The sequence below is a fragment of the Hippocampus comes genome, unplaced genomic scaffold (genome assembly GCF_001891065.2).
Source record: "Hippocampus comes isolate QL1 unplaced genomic scaffold, H_comes_QL1_v1.1 scaffold161, whole genome shotgun sequence".
NCBI classification, from domain to species: domain Eukaryota; kingdom Metazoa; phylum Chordata; class Actinopteri; order Syngnathiformes; family Syngnathidae; genus Hippocampus; species Hippocampus comes.
In genome coordinates this window covers 471,082-492,173 of record NW_017806067.1, presented here as the reverse complement: position 1 = coordinate 492,173, position 21,092 = coordinate 471,082, and the positions used below count along the sequence as shown (strand labels likewise).

General features: G+C 50.5%; 1 protein-coding gene across 5 annotated transcripts in view; it reads right to left on the bottom strand.

Moving 5' to 3' along the window:
* The window catches only part of syt1a (synaptotagmin Ia), a 53,798-nt gene that overhangs the window by 12,800 nt on the left and 19,906 nt on the right, over nucleotides 1-21,092 (bottom strand). For 4 of the 5 annotated variants that reach the window (XM_019893675.1, XM_019893679.1, XM_019893676.1 and 1 more), the window contains one exon: nucleotides 16,347-16,463. The gene's annotated coding sequence lies outside the window, so the exon portion shown is untranslated. Of the gene's footprint in view, nucleotides 1-1,374; nucleotides 2,489-16,346; nucleotides 16,464-21,092 lie in introns of those variants that run through there. The other variant, XM_019893678.1, reaches the window with a different exon arrangement.

Genomic DNA, 21,092 nt, shown 5'->3' with positions numbered 1-21,092 from the left:
TGGACAGCTAAGCACGTGTAGTCACAACAAAGCTGCTCACGCTTTGCTTAAACGGGAGATTATTTATTAGCCCCGTGCGAGGCGGGCAATAAATGTCGGCGCCGCTTTCAGATTTAATTGAATCGAGTGTTTGCAAGACGGCCCGAAAGGCCGCCGCACGTGTGTTTGTGTCAACAAGACACGACTAAGCACACATGTAAAAATCACCTGGACCACAAAAGCCACGTGGGAGCGATGAGGGTGTTTTTGTGCTTTAGAGTGAGTCATCAACCTTGCTCCGCCCACAAACAATGAAAAAAGAGAAAAAAATTCTTTCAATTCAGCGGAGTCCTTCTGTCGAGTAGAAGCGCTTCAAACTTGGTCGCAATTCATGCAAAATCTCCAAGAGGAGTTCGCCTTTGAAGGACGACCGTAAAAACGGCTAAAGGCAACCTGGAAAATGGCCACTTCAGAACAAAATGGCAGACAGTTCCTGTGTATGTCAGGCCTGGCCCCTTGAAGGTTTTTTTTTTCTTTCTTTTTTTTGTGCGTCTACTCTCCATAGACAAGATGACCAAATGTTTCAGATTTCAGGGTGAAAAACTGCTTCAAATGGGCCAAATGACCTCAAATGGCCTATTTTCAGGCATGACTTTCATGTTGCCTCCACGCCAGCCTTCCGCGCCGCCTCCCGCTTGACGCTTTCAAACGACAGTAGGCAGCGATGCTTGAATCTAAACGCTGTCGTGCTACCTTTTGCACCTTCATGACTCATCCTCCTTTGGCACGCCAACTCCCGCTCGCTCTCCTCTAGCGGCGAGAGATCCACTTCAGCTCGTTTCAGGGGATAAAGCCGAAGCGGCGGTGACCTTTTCCGAGTGCGCTCGTGTCTGTGCGGGAATATCATGCATAGCATACATCCGGCCCCCCGTGCGCCGTTTTGACGACCTCTAAGCAAAACAAGCACAAAATGGCCGCTCGTTGCTCCCTGCGAGACACCGCGGCGCATCCTTTCCACTCCACTGAAGTGTCACATTCGATGTTCCGGCAGGCGGGGAAAAAAAGACACGCATTAAATCGGATTTATAATATGAAGACATCACCCAAAAATATTTCCAATGCATTACTTTGATCGATATTCTGAGATGTAGTCATGTGTAAATTAAAACAAAAAAAAACTGCAATAGAGTCATTGAAAAAAAAAAAAGTGTCATTAGTGTAGTATTTGTCTGTTGGATGTGTGGCTTGAAGGGGCGTGGCCTAGCGAGTGGTAGGCATGGTTTGCAGCCGTGCCTTACAGCAGCTCCGTGCGATTTGGTTTTCCTTTCCCACGCACAAGGGCATCACAGAATCGCGTGTGACTCAAATTTTGCCTTGCAACACGAAAATATTTACCATGCAAGTGATGACTTGTGACTCAAAAAACTCCAACGTTGGGACACTCGAGGAAGTCAAGGCACGGCCGTCTGCATATAATGAAATCATGAAAAAGATATACAACGCAGACAGAAAGAATAGTCGAAGAACAGAATCCGCTCCATCGGCTGTAAACCTTCAACCCAATTACAGAGCAGCCAGATGGCCCAGCACGTCCCCAAACGCAGCGCCAATGCTGGAAACAACACACAGTTCCCTTCTCTCTATCTGGGTCACTTCCCTGGCCGCTTACCTCGCTCGGCTACGGTGCCGCCATCATACTCTTCCTCCCCCCAAAAAAAGAAACCCATACACCAGCGTCTGTATGAATACAAAAAGGTCCGTCGAGCGGGAAGCGGGAACACGGTTCACATCCTTCTTGTAGCTTTCAATGAGTTAATCATGCGGTAAATCAGCAATTACAACCCCTTTATCGATAATTCTCGCTAACTATCGACAAATGTCAACTGAAATGAATTCCGACGCTAAGTCCCCTGGAAAATGAGCCGCAAAACGCTGCGTGTCAAAGCAAAACGGCAGACGTGGCTTTTGGTGACGACTCGTCCTGCACAAATTTCACGTGGCTCAGGCAAAACGTCTTCAGGCGAGCAATTTTCAAAAGGTTCCGTCAATCCCCAATTCGAACCTTTTGCTCAATAACCACCTGCTAACCGTTCACGTCCGATACAACGTCCCAAATGCTATTGTCTGGCTAGCATAAAAAGAGGCAGGCTGAATTGGGCCACGATCAATAACGTGGATCGATGCGGAGCACGCAGAGCGGAGGCAGACGCGTTTTATTTCAGCGTACGAGGGCGGCCGTGAAAAACCCGCTAATCAAGTCTGATTGCCTGCGAGTGCGTCGCCGCTGACGACCGCTTCGACACCACTCACGGGTTTTTCATGACGCTCGCCGGCTCGGGAATCGGGTACTTCTCGCAGATCCCGGATAAACCAATCGAAACTAATCAGCGCGAGGACACTTGTTCGGGTCCAAAGGGAAACGGCAACAGTTTAATTAGCATGCTGTCGAGTCGAGAGAGGCGATGATATTTATCTGATGTGTGAGCAGAGTTTTGGGTTTGTTGGGTCCGGAGTTCTTCTTTCTTACCACATAGGGGTGGGGGGGCGTTGACGGGGTTAGAGAGTTGAATTTATGCTAGGGGGGGGCGTGACGTGCCGAGGTGGCACGTAAGAGCCAAATGTCACCGGCTCTGGAGCGGCTCCCCTCGAGTAAAAGGCGTGGTTAGTGAACCAACGCAGTCATTTGCGGCTGTCAGTCACGAGCAGGACGCCGGGCGGCTGCCGACACGTGTCCCACGCGGCGGGGCGCGTCTTTAGAAATATAATAAGGCGCCTTGTGACCGCCGGCTGCGGCGGCCGATAAGAAGAAGGAAGTGGCTCCTTGCGCCTTGTCCCGCTCGGCCTCTTTGCTCACCTGCAGCCAATCTCTGGAGGTAATGCAAGTGGAAAAAAAAAGTTATTAACCTCGCTTTGCTGCCAGGCCGCGACAGCTCTATTAAGGCCGCGGCTCAAGGATTTCGCCGCATTTTCAATTACGCCTTCCAAAAGCGTCGCAAAGCTAAGTAGAGGGAAGAAAGGAGCCGGCCGCGAGCCTTATCGCTCTTCTCTTGTTCCCGCGGCAGCGCGCGCGCTTGCTGCCCGGACTGCCGGAGGGGACAACCGGTCCAGTTATATGACAGACAAGGCACCCCGTGGAAAATGGGTCGGCCATTCAGCCACAAAATGAAGTGGACCCAAATCAATAAGTGGGCGTGACAAAAGGGAGGGCCGACACACCGACGGATCGCGGGCCACTTTCGGCTCTCAGAATCTCTCTCTGTTGGTCTTCACCACCAACACAGGTGGTCAAACTGTTCTAACGGCCGACTAAAGGAAATGGCGTACGAGTTCAAACCAAGGTCTTATCGGTAAGGCCCTCAGACTGACTTGTCACTCACCCGGTGGTGATGCAGCATCAGCAGGATTCAATATCTCGTTCAAGGGCACTACGACATCATCACAAGGGCCAGGGATGGAACCCACAACCTCTGGGGTGGGAGACGACCACTCTGCCGCCGAGCGCCGCCGCCTGGAGGTGGGTGAAAGCTCGCCGCGTAACACACTGGCCGCTTCCCGGCCATCAAATGTTGACGCTGACCTGGACCAACAAGGCAGCGTGCCCGGGGGGGTCGCCTCAGCTTGGCGCAGAAGGCCAGGTCGCAGGGCCGAGTCGAAACGATAACGGGAGACGTTTGCTTAACCTGTGCCTCGCCCCGGGGGGGAAAGCCTGCCCGGAAACCGGTGGCAGGGAGAAAGCAGTGGGATGAAGCCCTTTAGACGCTGAAGCGCAGCTATTCCGGACTCGTTGCTTTTTAAGGCCCTGACGTGATTTCCTCCAGATGTCCTGAGCTGGGGAGCCGCCGGCGAGAGACGACGATGATGCGATGAGGCAAACCTCTGCCGTATTCTCATGTCGGCGCAAGCTTTTCCCCCCACACGGAAGAAAACGACCACGTTTGGGGAGAAGCGGAGTCACAACCGAGGCCTCCCAGATGACATTCCACTCAGTGGCCGCAGCCCAGTTTTTCTCTCGCCGCTCAGCTCTTCCCACCTCGCCGCGCGTCGAGCTCGCCGCCGCATTTCTGGACTGAAGAGGTTTTTGAAAGACAAATGGCAAATGGTTGCCTGACACAAATGTTGCTCCGGGCGGCCAAAATGGCGAACGTCATTGCAGGGAGGATGAATTTGAAATTGGAAGCGGTTGAAGTTAAGATCGGCCAGCGCTGTTCCTCTTGAAGGCCCCGACCGGGCCAGATGGGATTCAAATGACAGCGCGGAGAAGCAAAAGTCAAATGAAGACAACAACAAACACATTGTCACGTTGCTCATCTGCTCGCGGTGTCATCGAGAGACTGGCGAGGAGACAAACACCTTCGGCAAATAAACGCCGTGATTAGATGATGGCGGCACAATGGGGGCGCAGCGTAAACACTGGTGACACAAAGAAAGTCGTCTTTGACGATGTGCCGCTGCTTTCCCTCCTCGCGCCAAAAGTCATTTCAAAGTCGTCATGGAAGACGCGCTCGCTTTGTTTTCGTCGACAGGGTACTCCTCCTACGACAATTGAGACGGAGAAAAAAAAAAAAAAAAAGAACAGGCTCTTTTCTTTGGACTTGAATGAGCTGTCGCGTTCCGATCTGGATGCCATTTTAAACGAACACAACAGCCTTTTGAAACTCATCGCGCTGCCTCAAGAACGGGGCTGAAAAAACTGTCAAGAGCGTGCGGCCGGTGCCCCAACAAACAGGTATTGGCAGTTTGTCGCTAAAAAGACGTACTCGGGAAAACGAGCGTTTCTGGGCTTGCTTCTGGACCTTCAACACCATCACTGAAATTTGACTGGGACACCCTTGCTGGCTGTTGAACACATCTCCGCATCTTGACGCCCGACAAGGTTTACGGCACGTGTGGCGCTTGCTCGACAGGCGCACAAGATACCACCCGAGACGTTTCTGTAGCGGCGAGGCATCAAACCCGGCGATAGGGATCTGAGGCGACCGCATCCAGACAGCCTGAGAAATCGGGACGAAATTGCTGCTGGAAAAACACGAGTCGGCAGGCAGCCGCGATGGCGAGATAGGGAGATGGAGGGTCCGCCGTCGGAAAAGCCTCCATGGGTGAGACGGACGCTTATTTTTCCAGGGGGGGGTTTTTTTTGTCATCTGCGAGATGATAAAAGGGGATTTTCGAAAAGCGAGCTTGACCAAAAGACTCCACCGCAAGCATCTGCCCCGAAACATCTGTTGCGGAGGACGCCCGAGGCAACGGGAGAGAGACCCTCCCGCCTCCTACATGATCATTATCACCGCGAGCGACGGCCAAATCGGCGGCGGCGGCGTCGTCCAAGTTACGCACGGGTGAATTTTGGCCGTCGAGCGGCGGCATTATTAAAGCAAATGAGCTCGACGAGGGGCTGTTTATTTGAGTCAAGTAGGTTTTTTAGTAATTAGTCACCAGGCGAGTGTTCATTCCCATGATGAGCGCCAACGAAACTTGCGCAGCTGCTGGAGCGCAAACACAGCACTATTTGCAACCTCCCCAAAAGAAGATTGATCACCACCAGCTATTGTCGATACCCAAACACATTAGAAACTCTGTTCTCAAAACGAGATTGCTGAAAGATGAGAACGACGCCAGCTAAATTTTCAGGTATCACTTTGGGGCATTCCTCAAAGTTGTGACTTTTAGGCCTCGCCGTCTCACTCGCACGTGGATCCCCATTTCTGCGCCCGGAGAAGCCGCCGCGCCACACTATCTCGTCGACACCAATTCCCGGCGGCGCACTCTGCAGATAACTTCCTCTGACACGTGCCGCCCCGTCGCCCCAAAACGCAGAAGCCGCGTCCAATCTCTCCGCTCGTCTCAATTTGGAGGAAGGTAGCTGTGACCGCCGCGCGGGAGTCGCCGAGCTTGGCCGATCCCATTTATACAGACGCGCCGTCGACGCTATTTCATCCTCCCTCTGCTTGCTGCAAGCGTGAAGAAACGGAATGAGCTGTTTGCGCATTCACTTGCTCGCGCCGACACCCTCTGACAATGACTAAAACATTGCGACGACTAACAAAACACTCACATCCTCTTGTCTGCGGTCTCGGGCAAAATGGCGCCCGCTGAATCCGTTTATAAGGCCGGTTGTCGAGATGAAAACACAGATAGGGACCATATCGCGTTACGGCCGGATGCGTGGCGGCGGGAATTTAATCCCGAAAACACAGTGACGGGATTGAATGCCGTGTAGCGAGAAGGGATGAACGTGCTCAGGTTCCGAGGACTAATCCGAGGCCCCGAACTCTGAAGGCCGACTGCAAAATCCCAAGTCTAAAAGCCTTCGTCTACCTCCCAGTTTTTAACTGTAAATCCAATCACAAATCAGAAAAAAAAAGGAGATGAACAACGCTTTCGAAGCAAACCGCACGGTTTAATGACTCGGAATAAAACACCGCTGCCTATTTGGGGTGGTTTAAAAGCCTCACTTTTGTCCAAACATCCTTTCGCAATCAGGAGCGGAACGTCACCGAGCCTGTTAATTAGACACGTGCTAATTTAAAACGTGGCAGGTGACAATGTGACGGGGCTTATTTTGAGCATGAGGCTGCGGCGCCTGCCAAAGAACAACTTTTTTTTTTTTTTTTTTTGCCTCAAACGTGACGCCTGTGTGGACCAAGTCGTACCTGAACCGACGAGACGGGAAGAGGCCGACAGAGCGCGAACAGAAAATCTTGAGCGCCGGCTGACAGGCGAGAACCTCGCAGGGTGCCCTGAAGCAACGACCTTTTCGGAACCTCGCTTGCTTTCGAGTTTTTTTGGACCCTAAAATCTTCAAGGAAAACCACGACGAGCGCTACCGGGGTCGGCCGAGTAGAAAGGCAGACGGAGTCCGGGCCACCTTGGAGCGCGGCCTCCGGAGCCGAGCGGGCCACGCAAACATTTCATTATCCCTCCCTCATGCGGAGTCTCGGCGGACGCGACCTCGCGGCTCCGCCATCTCCTCTCATTTTGCCGAGAGAACGGGAGCCGCGCGCGTGAACGGGGGGCTGCTTTGCGGCTGAAATTGCACCATTAGGTGAGCTTCTGCAGCGGCTCCAGACCTCAATGTTCCCCCGAGTCGGGAGGAAATACAGTGACCTTCGCGTATTAAGTCGCTGATTGTGACCCATCATCATAATCAATGGCTTTTACACTGAAGCATGTAGCCAATAGCTCCTTCACCGGCAAACATGGCCTGAAGTGATTAAAGCCAATTGGGTACCGAAGATCGCGCGTCGGGGAGAAAGGTGCGCGGCGACCGGCTGTGATTATAAAGACGGATCGCCTCCTACGCCAAGCAAAGAACACTCCTCGTTACGCTAAAAGTCAATTACGAGCTCTGCGGAACGCCGCGAGATGCCACAAGGGCGCGCTGATTTCGGACGGAACGGCGACGAGTGCTGAAGACGATACAATTAGGCGCCATTGTGCTTGGAGTGGGAACCTCTCCTGCACCCATCAGAGAGCACGCCGGGATGCTCGCTTCGCCAAGTACGCCGACGCTTGAGGTCAGCCGAGAGGACCCGGTCTCAATCGTAAACAAAATTAATCAGCATTTACTGGTCGGAACAAAGTGTCCGCAGGAAGACGGAGATTAACCGATGATTTATGGCCGGCATTAATTGCTAGCGGCAGCCCGCGCATCCCATTAGAGCGCTGAGATTTCTTATCGATGGCTGCAAATGAACCGAGATGGCGACTCATTGCGCATGTCCGATGCGGAATGTGGACGTTACAATGGCGGTCGCGATCGGCGCTCGCCTGGAAATGTCCGAAAAATCCTCTAAAATGTGCATTTGATAGCACTGCTTGTTGTCGATTTCGCTGCGCCACGGATTTTGCGTCATCCGGGTGCTCGCTTGACCAATAAAGCCCAAAAATACGTTTTGACACCGGAGATGTATTTTTTTCTCCCTCCTTTCAAACACCTGAGAGTGAAGCCGGCGCTTCTGACATTTACAGGAATTAGAGGGTGTTAGCAAGCAAACGACAAGCACTTTGTCTCTATTTAGCCGAGGCGGCGAGAGCATTACAACGTGGATCTTTTCCGGCGGCTTCAAGTGCACCTCGCGCCAGGATGTTGCCTTCATGCTCGCTGGTGTGGGGGCTTCCTGTGAGTCCGAACATCGTTTCAAAGGCGTCTTACATTTTTCAGTGGCTATTTTCAGCCGAAAATAGGATTTCTTTGACTAGGCATCTACTTAACTGGGGTGGGGGTCCCGCGAGCCGACTCGAATCCACCCTTCATTTCCTTTCATTTATGTCTAATTGGAGAAAGCCCAGCGCCCTCCAGATGTCGACTGCCTCCTCCAAAATAGCAGCAAAATTGTTTTCTCATGCAAATGACTGCTTGCTTGCTTGCGTACGTGCGTGCGCGCGCGCGCCCTAGCTTGACCTTGAGCTATGTGTAAACACTCCAGACTGATGTGGAGGGGAAAAAAAAAAAATAAAGTGGAAAGTAACAACCAGCTTGCCGCTTCCTCCTGTCACACGCTGACAGCGGAGAGGTGGGTGGCGGTGGACGGGGCAGGGCGGGGGTGCGAGAGAGCTCACCCGAGGGATAGAAAGTCCAGACGAGAGATTTTGACAGTCGGCAGAAGCGGGCTGGATTTGAAAGTCCGACGTGGCTAGGATTGGACGCCTGTCTTTTGTCCTGCGACCAATCCACGCGCACTGCTTTTGCAAGAGGGATGGAGGGGAAGCAGCGTGACTGAATGGCCAACTAGTATTTGGGCACAAAGATCCATACTGGTGTCGAAAAAAACAAAACTCCATTTCAAAATAAAAGAGAGGTTTCTGTCGATACTTGAAAATATATTAAGCTCTGCTCTCCATGCTGGCTACAATCTGTTTGCATTAAGGGAACGGCATCATCTTGTTTCAATGCCTTTATTTCTTTTTTTTTTCTGTCACTAACGAATATAAATGAATATTCATCGTCAGCTTACGCGAAGGCGCGCCAGGATTTCGTGGACGTAGCCGAGGCGAAACTGCCACGGGGCATTCCCGACTCGATTGTGTAATTATGAGTGGGGAGTCTGATTTTTGGCCGGGGGGGTGGAAGGGCGGCGTGTTCCTGTACTCGCAAATCAGACCTGCAGGCTATTGTGGAAAAAGACGGCCATTACGGTGAAACAAATGCATCCCAGCAGCCAATCTGTGTCTAAAACGACAAGACGAGGAGGGCACGACTTTGTCTTGTGGGTGAAAGGAGACTCGGAAAAATAAAAGCAGCAGGTCTGCACGCGCTCTCTCTCCCGAGGCACTTTTCCCGACATGATCCTATTTTGAATGCTCCCGTTGGGTAATGAGGTTATTTGTCTTGTGCAAAAGGAGAGACGGATCTATAGTTGTCACGCTTTTTCCTGGCCGAGAGATGAATGCGCTCAGTCTGGCCTTGGCCCCCTTTAACAAACACGCACAAAAAATAAATAAATAAAATGTTAAAAAACCCACAAAAATCATTCAGCTCGTGGATAAAAACCGTACAAGCTGCCATTTTGTAAGACCACAAACAAGAAAATCCACGACAGCCAGTGGCCTTGGCCCCCTTTAACAAACACGCACAAAAAAAATATATAATAAATTTAAAAACCCACAAAAATCATTTTGTACCGTACAAGCTGCCATTTTGTCAGACCCGAAACAAGAAAATCCACGACAGCCACTTGATTAGGTACACCCAGTAAGCCTCACCCGCACATTCCCGCGAACGGAGGATGAGCGTGTTCACGCCTACGGCGGGAATCCCATTATCATACAGGGATCACGGTTGTCATAGAAACCAAGAACGGCACACGCGTAAGCCGTCTATCTCGCACGTGTGCGCCAACGTTGGGAATTAGTGTGAAAATTCAGCCGCGGATGCGAGCGCCACTGCCGTTTGGTTTCTCCTCCGGGTGCTTCGTGTGCCCTGGGACGACTTTTGCAAATGATATTCAAGGGTCCATCAACCCGGCACGCCAAGTGCTGCCTGATTCATCGTGAGGTGAAGCGTTATCTCGCTACGAGTCACAAAATGTGAACCCGGCGCCACAAATACAGATTCTGAATAATTATTTTGCATCCAGCACACGTGCACAAATTGGCACAAGTTTTTTTTTTTTGCAGTTCTTTTGCATCAATCACAAGATGTGAAGTGTAACTTAGAGCAAGATGAAGTCTCACTTCATGATAAATTGCTCTGTGTTTGCTGAGCTGGATGCAAAATCAAACAGACGACGACATGAATCCAGCACCACAAATACAGAGTGATTTGTAGCAGGGCCAATTCAAAATCAAAGCGACATGAAGGCGGCATAGCGAGTGCAGAGTTGCGTTCGGCGTCACGCACCCAAACGGCCTCCGCTGTGCTCCATCACGTGAAAGCTCAAAGACGTTTGTCGGCGCCGTTAAGGAGGATCGATGTCGCGATCGATATGGTTAGAAATAAGCTGACAATGAGAGAGTCCTCCCTCTCAGGTCAGCACGCAAGGCGATCGCCAGATAACATCCAAACACACAAACACCAAAGGTTAGCAAAGCGCGGCGAGCGGTGCGTCACTCAAGCTCCACGCCGTGATTGACGCGCGAGAGAGCACCCGAGGTCAGACGCCATTGACATTTTAAAACGGGGTTATTTATTTATTTATTCCCTGTTTTTTACTCTTTTGCGCAATCATTTGAGCGACACGGCGAAAGCGCTCCCTTTTGTGCGGTTGTATGCTTGGTCGTAATTGTCAAACCTATTCAATTATCTGGCAACCCGCTGGACTCTCCAAAGCAAATTGTGCAGGCTCAAGCCGTTTTCTGCATGGAGGAGATAATTGCTTTCTAGGAAACGTGGCATCCAAGAAAGCGGCTTTTATAATTACTGTCATCAGAAGGAGGCAAAATTGGGCGAGAAAATGAACAATAAGGATGCTTGAATTCTGCCATCAGTCCAAAGAAACACACACACACAGGATGCCAGGTTTTTTTTTTTGTGTGTGTTTGTTTTGTTTTTCCAGAAAATGCTCATTTGCTGATTACAAACAACACTCAATGTGCTGCTAATTTCCCTTTGGAGCAACTTTAAAAATGAAAATACGTTGGCTCAACTGCACCCCTCTTTGCAAAACACATTCAGAGGCAACATGCCGGGGCAGTAATCATCTTGTTTCAATGCCTTTATTTCTTTTTTTTTTCTGTCACTAACGAATATAAATGAATATTCATCGTCAGCTTACGCGAAGGCGCGCCAGGATTTCGTGGACGTAGCCGAGGCGAAACTGCCACGGGGCATTCCCGACTCGATTGTGTAATTATGAGTGGGGAGTCTGATTTTTGGCCGGGGGGGTGGAAGGGCGGGCGGGGGAGGTACAGCGTGTTCCTGTACTCGCAAATCAGACCTGCAGGCTATTGTGGAAAAAGACGGCCATTACGGTGAAACAAATGCATCCCAGCAGCCAATCTGTGTCTAAAACGACAAGACGAGGAGGGCACGACTTTGTCTTGTGGGTGAAAGGAGACTCGGAAAAATAAAAGCAGCAGGTCTGCACGCGCTCTCTCTCCCGAGGCACTTTTCCCGACATGATCCTATTTTGAATGCTCCCGTTGGGTAATGAGGTTATTTGTCTTGTGCAAAAGGAGAGACGGATCTATAGTTGTCACGCTTTTTCCTGGCCGAGAGATGAATGCGCTCAGTCTGGCCTTGGCCCCCTTTAACAAACACGCACAAAAAATAAATAAATAAAATGTTAAAAAACCCACAAAAATCATTCAGCTCGTGGATAAAAACCGTACAAGCTGCCATTTTGTAAGACCACAAACAAGAAAATCCACGACAGCCAGTTGATTAGGTACACCCAGTAAGCCTCACCCGCACATTCCCGCGAACGGAGGATGAGCGTGTTCACGCCTACGGCGGGAATCCCATTATCATACAGGGATCACGGTTGTCATAGAAACCAAGAACGGCACACGCGTAAGCCGTCTATCTCGCACGTGTGCGCCAACGTTGGGAATTAGTGTGAAAATTCAGCCGCGGATGCGAGCGCCACTGCCGTTTGGTTTCTCCTCCGGGTGCTTCGTGTGCCCTGGGACGACTTTTGCAAATGATATTCAAGGGTCCATCAACCCGGCACGCCAAGTGCTGCCTGATTCATCGTGAGGTGAAGCGTTATCTCGCTACGAGTCACAAAATGTGAACCCGGCGCCACAAATACAGATTCTGAATAATTATTTTGCATCCAGCACACGTGCACAAATTGGCACAAGTTTTTTTTTTTGCAGTTCTTTTGCATCAATCACAAGATGTGAAGTGTAACTTAGAGCAAGATGAAGTCTCACTTCATGATAAATTGCTCTGTGTTTGCTGAGCTGGATGCAAAATCAAACAGACGACGACATGAATCCAGCACCACAAATACAGAGTGATTTGTAGCAGGGCCAATTCAAAATCAAAGCGACATGAAGGCGGCATAGCGAGTGCAGAGTTGCGTTCGGCGTCACGCACCCAAACGGCCTCCGCTGTGCTCCATCACGTGAAAGCTCAAAGACGTTTGTCGGCGCCGTTAAGGAGGATCGATGTCGCGATCGATATGGTTAGAAATAAGCTGACAATGAGAGAGTCCTCCCTCTCAGGTCAGCACGCAAGGCGATCGCCAGATAACATCCAAACACACAAACACCAAAGGTTAGCAAAGCGCGGCGAGCGGTGCGTCACTCAAGCTCCACGCCGTGATTGACGCGCGAGAGAGCACCCGAGGTCAGACGCCATTGACATTTTAAAACGGGGTTATTTATTTATTTATTCCTTGTTTTTTTTTTTTTTTTACTCTTTTGCGCAATCATTTGAGCGACACGGCGAAAGCGCTCCCTTTTGTGCGGTTGTATGCTTGGTCGTAATTGTCAAACCTATTCAATTATCTGGCAACCCGCTGGACTCTCCAAAGCAAATTGTGCAGGCTCAAGCCGTTTTCTGCATGGAGGAGATAATTGCTTTCTAGGAAACGTGGCATCCAAGAAAGCGGCTTTTATAATTACTGTCATCAGAAGGAGGCAAAATTGGGCGAGAAAATGAACAATAAGGATGCTTGAATTCTGCCATCAGTCCAAAGAAACACACACACACACACAGGATGCCAGGTTTTTTTTTTGTGTGTGTTTGTTTTGTTTTTCCAGAAAATGCTCATTTGCTGATTACAAACAACACTCAATGTGCTGCTAATTTCCCTTTGGAGCAACTTTAAAAATGAAAATACGGTGGCTCTACTGCACGCCTCTTTGCAAAACACATTCAGCGGCAACATGCCGGGGCAGTCGCGCAGACAAAACTCTCAACTCAGGAAGCACAGAAGAACGGACGCCACTCAAGCAATGTCGTGTGGATGCAACCGGACACTGCAGCTTGTTAGGCTAACGTAACTTCTTGGGATGTGCAATTTGTTGAGCCGGATGCGGGAAAAACAAAGAAATCAAAGTTAAATGAATCCAGCACAACTGGTGATTTATTGTGAGATGACGTACGCACACGCGCACGTGCACAGACACGGAAGGGTGCCTCGAAACAGTCCATTAGTGTAGTGTATTAAGTGAATGTCAGACTCCTGCTGCCATAATCCGTCTGCACGCTGGCAGCAATCTCTCCCAGGTGCATCCTGGGTAATTTATTTCTACCAAGGAAGAAAAGCCGCTGGGATGCGAGGTTTCGCGTTGGGGTTGAATGGCGTCGGCGGGTACGTCAGCCGAGGGTTTGGACGAAATGACAGGAAGTTAGTTTACAGCACACGGATGCCGTTTCGTGACGCAAAATCACCAGGCTGTTTAGCGTACAATTTTCATGCCTTCAATTCCGTTCTCATGGTGTCAAACCCTCATCCGGGACGCAGGTTGACAGCGTCGCGCAAATCGCCGCAGACAGGCTAATGAGTAGTAATGTAACGCTACTCACAGTCATATCTTCTTTATCCTTTGCAAAGTGGCGCTACGGCGGGATGTTGATGAACAGCGCACGGGCAGCATTAGGAATCTCAATGTCAATGTGAAACGCGCGCTCCCTTTCCCCCGGAACGTTCCGACTCCCAAATTGCAGTCACGACTGGCGAGGCGAGGACGCCTGAATATTATGCACACGGCGTTCCTCAAAGAGAGCACAAAGCCGGCGCGGGACGCATCTGTAATGGGATCTGTTCCCAGGTGCAGAAAGGCGCTCGTCCGAGATGGCCGATTAGACTCCATTTGGAGTTTGGGGAGAGAGCGCAAGAGGAAAATATGTGACGATAACCTGACGCGCTGCGACTTCCTCTCTCAGATAGCCTCTTGGCATGAGGGGTCTTTTAATTGCTGCTTACCCGCAGACGGCGCAAGTAGCTGATGGCGGCGCAGTTAGCATAGCAACATGTTGGGATACATGACTTACTTGTTTTTCCTTTTTTTTTTAAAAATCTTACCAAATTGAAATAATTACAATTACAGCTGCTATCTCGCATTTGACGGTGTACTGGATGACGCGTTATCCACTGTAGTGACCGCTGCACAACTGTGACATCAAGATTCATTCAAGTTGTCCATCAGTCACGACAGTGGACACAGGTCTTGGTTTTTGTGGGATTTCCTTTCCTTGCACTTACAACATTTAACCATCGGGTGGCAGTGTCCTGGGCGGCGGGCTGCCATCGGCCGCGGCGACCGATGCGCGACTCTGACATCCCGTCTGGCGCTCGAGCAAATCAAAGGCAATTGAGCCGCGTCTGCCGATGGTCCGTCGCATTATGAACACATCTTACACCACTTCACTATCGCACCCGTTCAATTATGGTAATGGCTACATAGACTACAAATGACCCGGGCGGGTTATTAGTTGCCTCAATTAGGCGACATGTGTAGGGGGGAGGAGATGCTGGTTGGCTGTCTGATGGTGGCAAGTGAGGCCGGGGGGCAAGACGTTATTGTTTATGTCAGGCCCTGTGTGCGCACGCGCGCGTGTGTGTTGCACACAATCACTGTCAGGCTGAGAGAACGTCTGCATATTTGTGTGCGTAACACTGGGGAGGGTCTCAGGGGGTCTCTCTGGGGCCACGCTTGCTGTCATCAGCAAAAGACCGACGGGAATAAATGAATCCACTCGCTTGCCTGCTGGGATCAATTACTCGAGACCTTTCATTAGGTACGCCGTCTAATCACAACTGGTGGAAACTTTCTGAACAAAAACGACCATTTTTATTGCTCGAGACAACACTAGCCCGACTGCTGTAAAAAAAGAACTCGGCATCTAGCTCAGCAGCCTGACGACACGAAGGCTAAATAAACACACACGGCGGTCCATTAAGCAGCCTGATTGTGATCGCGCGCGTGTGCGCGCGTGACTCATGCCTATAGTAAATATTCAAATATGGCAACATTATGTAATCACCACACAAGAGGAGTCCTCCATAAAGGCGCTGGTGCGCTGTCCCTGGTCCTGAAAACGGGAACCAGGTTGCACATCCCGCTTGAGGCCCTCAACACAGAATCTCCCTGCCCCGCCCACTTGAGAAGCAAGCCAATCAGAGCACAGGAGGGGCCACCGAGCCACAGTGAACCGCGAGCACCCGAGTGAAAGGAGGAGGTGGCGCTCGAGCAGATATTCATTTTGAAAAATAGATATGAATAAATCCATTTGAAAACACGGAAACAGATTTGAACTGACCAAATACGGATCAATTCTCTGACTACATGTACAGTCCAGTACTCGTATTTGACGTTCTTGCACAAAATTAAAAAAAATAAGCAGATTAATTTCACAAAAATCAGAAATTGAGACAGACTTTTACAAAGACAAACGGCTCCCAAGGTTGTGTCAAGGTCAGAGCACAGAGTGAGGAATGTGCAATCCATCTTGGGCTTGCTATGCTATGTTGTGATGTCTCGATGCTACAACTGTATTTGAATTTGAACTTCACCTTTTTGTTTTTGTTTGGTTGTGTTTTTTTGGTATGGTGCCAGAATCAACTTTTTCATCGCAAGAATCGAGGGTTTTTGTGGAAAAAGATGTAATCACGTGAGCGCACGGGTGGGGCCAAATTGCATGGCAGCTAAGGCTTGCCATGATCAAATGCGATGTCTCCACCATTCAACGGACTCCATTTTCACCCCTTTGAAATCGGATAACTTGGCAATTTGTTTTGCGTGCAAATGGGCGTCAACATTTGGCGGCAAAAAAAGTGAGCGCGTCAAAGTGTTCTCCGGTTTACCACACACATACACCCAAAAGCTCATTTGACGATCTCCTCCTTTCCAGTAATCCCGTCGTCCCCAATCTGACACCTGTCACCGCGCTCGCTTGCTCGCGTGCGCTTCCCACCGCCTCCTGCTTACGACAATCACGACCTTGCGTGTGCGCGCGTCGAGCGGCGTCCTACCTGGCAGCAGTCTCGTCTTAGCGCTGGCTGGCTGGCAGGCAAGCAGGCAGGCAGGAGGTCTTGTTCCTGGTCCCAAGAAGCTCAGGGTGTTGCGTGGCGTCAAGTTGCGAAGCGCCGCTGCATGCAAATGAAAGCAAAATCAAAGAAATGAAAAGCACTCACAAAGCGGACGACGACGACGCTCCCGACGGCACACTTGAGCATCCGGCCAGCGAGAGGCTGCCTCGTCTTCCACTCTCTCTCTCTCTCTCCGTGACAGTCGCTCCTCTCTTCCCGCCCACCTACTCAAGCCCCCCGCACACGCACGCACGCTTACACACACGGGCTCTCTTCCTCTACTGTCAGACAAAATGCACGTATACCCCTCTGCATCACCGCGCTGGCGATTTTCTGACATTTTCTCCGACTCACGCGCACCCTCTGCACTGTGAAAACAACAATCAATGTGTGTGTGTGTGTGTGTGTGTGTGTGTGTGTGTGTGTGTGTGTGTGTGTGTGTGCGTGTGTGTGTGCGTGAGGGGATGATGCCGTGTAGACCCCCAGCCCTCCTCAGCGAAGCGTCGTCAAGGGCATTCCCAGAGAGCGTACGGACGTCCCCCCGCAAAGCAAGCACCACCATGAATGGCTAACGACGAGGACCCTGCGTGTGGTCATGATGTCCACTTGAAATGCAGTCATGAGAAAATTTCCACGTTGATGTGGCTTTAAAAACGACATCTTATTGACAGTACAGGGGATCTAAAAAGTCTACACACCCCTCTTCTCGTGCCGGGCTGTTGTGATATAAACCGGGCCAAGACGTCGTGGATGTTGGGCTCCGCGATTAAAATGATCATCGCGATTCCTGTCATCGAGATTATCGGTCACAATTCTTGACTACGTTCGGGAAAACATTTTGTCACTGCGCTACTTTTAAAAAAACATGCAAACTGCACCCAACAAGTGAACAAATGCTGATCCTTTTGGAAGCACAAGTTCCTCATCTCCATTTTTTGCTGTACTTTGTTCTCTCGCTCTGAATGATTTTTCTAAACACTCCTCCAATAAAACCGTTTTCAAAAGAATCAACTCCAAATGTTCAAGAAGCGTAACGGCATCATTGAATGAGAATCCAAACATTTGTTTCGGAACGAGGCCTAATTGTGTGTCTCTCCCTATTATTATTTGTGTCGCGGGGCAGATTATCAGCACGGAAAAAGGCAGCCGTGTCCATCGCGGGTAATAGAATGTGTCAGGTAGACGTGAGTGCGATACGGCGGAAGGGAAAAACAACGTGGGGAGGGGCTGAGGGTTGGCATACGTGCGGACGCGTGTCAGGGTAAATAAAGCTCGGCTCCGAAGGACGCAAAACACTGCCGAGTGACAACGGGAGGACAAAGCAAACAAGGGGCGTCGATCGCCACCGATTGCGACGGGATCCGATCGCTGCATCGACAACAGCGTCGGGCAAGGTAAGCTAAGCCACCGCCTGCGTGGAATGAATTCCACAGTTTTTTTTTAAGAATAGAGATACAATATTTGGGGAAGAATAATACCCCATTCTCAGTTAATTCCGTTTTTTTGCGGTGGAATAGTCACATGAGAAAAAATAAAACGCATGGAGGGCTTGTTTAGTGCCATTTTGTTGTTTGTCTGCTTGATTGCGTACAGAATTGCGGCGTACTTATTGAACGATTGCAAAATGGCAGCGTGATTATCCATAATGGCTCCGTGACTTCTTGCGCAAATGTCTCCTTTCAGAAGCCTGGCCGGCGTCACATCATTGGCGGACGAGCGGCGCTTGGGAGCGTCCGACGCCTCCACCGCGGTGACATTTACAGCTTTTTGTTAGACCGGCAGCGTGTGCCATTTTGCTTCAGCTTTTTTTTTTTACCCACTCCAAAGTCTTTCTTGTGAAGGTGACAGGTTTCCTTTCAGAAAGATTCAAATGCCCTCCCGCAGATGTCTACGTAGTATTTATGCTTGTTGCTGAGCTACCAGCTAATGCGATGTTGCAATACTCCCCAACCTGAATATCATGCTGCGTTATGCAATTGGCTGGAAATGACATTGAACTGAGGATTCCGAGATGAGATGAGTGTAAGATACTAGCGCTGTGTGGCGCGCACTTGTTTAAAACAAATAACTGAAGCTATCGGGCTAACTGTGCTCAGACGCTGAAGCGGCTTGGCCAAGTTTAACGGCGGTATTTAGAAAATAACCGAAGCCGCAATGGACAATCCAAGCGAAGCTGTCGTGATAAATTTGACCAGAAACTGAAGATACTTTGCTTAACTTGACTCAACCAGTAAAGCTACTTTGCTGGGAGAGAAATTGAAGCTACTTGCACGAGTGTACAAGTGTACTAATTGTACTATATGACTGAAGCTACTCGGCTAACTTGACCTCAAGTTTGGCGAACAAGTTTATTGCATGACGAAAACGACTTTTGTGGAAGCACTGCTGAAAACATAAGCTACTGGGCTAACGTTACACACGCTAAGTTTACATTTTTGACAATGGAAGCTACCATGCTAAAGTTGTTTTCCAAAGAAAAGATTGTAAGAGACGGGACGGAAATAGGCGTGAAATGATTGACGGAGAAATCTTCTCCATTTGTTCCTTCAACGGCCGCCTCCGCCCTCGCTAACAGGAAGCCGGCGCCGCCGCCGCAGCAGCCGTCGCCATGGCTGACAGCCTCGCCGCTGGATAAGTGGCTGTTGAAATATGGAAGTATTCAGAGGCGTCTTTTCAGTGGGCACAGGTGCGCCTTTTCAGCCAACACCCGCCGCCAGCGTTCACACGGCAACACCTGCTCGGGTCAGCAACACTTGCCAACGCCGATGATATCCCGCAGATGTTTGACCTGTGTCGCGGGCCAAAAAAAATGTCCATTTTCGGCTTGGGAAACGAGCGCACGGACAATCCTCGCGACGTTCGGAACGGCAGCGAGGCAAGCGTCGACGCCTCGGGCAGCCGAGCCTGCTCCCGGAGATTCGAGAGGAGGGAGATTAGGTTGGATTTAGGAAGCAAGTAATTACGAGTACCCCCGTGGTGGTTGCCGTAATTTAATTACCTCGGCGACCGTCGTCACTGCCCGCCAACAAAACACAGCCGAGGTGACGAGAGACCGGGTTGCTTGCTTGACGCGGACGCATGACATCTATCGGATGTTTATGAGTTCTTCACATTACGACCGACATTTCAAATCCAATTTTGGAATCGAGTAAAACCCCACTGATCGGGATGCCCCCAAGAAATCGCGTCCATTTGGAAACTATTTGACGCATCATTTGTGCCAACATTCTTAAATTCATTCCTGAAGGCACGGGTCTTGTTGCGCAATCGCGAGGTTTGGTCCTCGCGCAGAAGTGAAGCCAAATCTCACATTTGCAGGTTCAACTCGGATACGACAGAATTGTCCCAGGCCGTGCAAAGTTGCTGATGCCTTCAGTGTTTTAACGTCGGTGATGCATTGTGGGAGATGTGAGGGCCCCTTGGGGTCCACCTGAGCTGCAGATACTCGGCAGCATCGCTGCTGGAGCGAGCAAATGTTGCTGGGATCCCTGCTGTGTGTGTGTGTGGCAGATGAAAAACACGGCAGCACAATTGCTCATTACGCAGAATTGACCGCGTGGCGCAACGGAGCGCGGGCGGCGGGGGTCCGATGATGGATGGATGCCCTCATTGTACGTCGGGTGTGGAAAGCGCAGACGCCCCTTGGCTGCCAGCCCAATTTCATTTTCGTTTAGAGACCTTCACCGCCATCTCCGAGCGCAGCAAATGCGTCCAAGGACCAGGATGGCGAAAACGGACGAAAAGGCTTTCGACGATGCTTTGAGCCTTCTGCCCTTTGGCCGGAGTTTGCGTGCGGTAAATTGCTTCGGCGGGAGACTGAGCGCCCGTCGTACGTTGGCGTAAATGGACGAGGTGGAGAACGAAGAGACGGCAGTTGGCCAATTTCTCTCTTTTGTATCGCTCCCAAATCGGTGCGAGTGGGTGGGATAAAGCATGGTGACGGCGTGGTGTCTACACGGGGCTGGACCGTATACTGTATCACCCCTCTGAGGTCACCTTGACAGGGCCCTCCCTCTTCAGTCCACACGTATGCGGCAGAGCTCCCCAAAAGCAACTCTTGTTTGACTGTCATCCCCGAGTCACGCTAAATAAAGAAAACGGGTTCATACCCTCTGCCTGGGAATAGACAAATCTGGGGGCAGGGGGCGGGGGGAGGTAGTCGGCGCACAGGACTCGCCATTCGCCTTCTCCCGCTTTGGCCGTCGTGCCACTTTGGATCCATCAGGTCCACTAAGAGGGAAGAAATTGGACTTGGCCATCCCGGCCGGGCCGCCCGGAGGCCAAATAGGCTTTAAGGAGGCCCGGATGAAACGCGGCACCTCGGGAAAACAGCGCTCAACTCTGCCTGAACTGACACTGCCGCTGAGATTCACACCTTCGACGTACATACGAGGGGGTCGTCAAGTTCCGCATCATTCAAATATTTGCAGATTTCTTTTAGCCAATAAAAAAATATAGATCTATTTTTTTAAATCCTCAAAGCATTCTAGTGCCCATCAAATATCGCCATCCCGTCTGCCAATTAAAAAAATGCGACGCAAAACGCGCGCGCGGGAGAGTATTTGTCTTTCCGCAGCCATCTGCAGATCTTCTTCCGCTCTCCCTCCATTCCTGCTGCCTTTTCACATTTTCTCCTCCGAGCCGTCTGCTCATCACCTCGTGCCACTTTGCGCAAGAAAGAAAAACGGG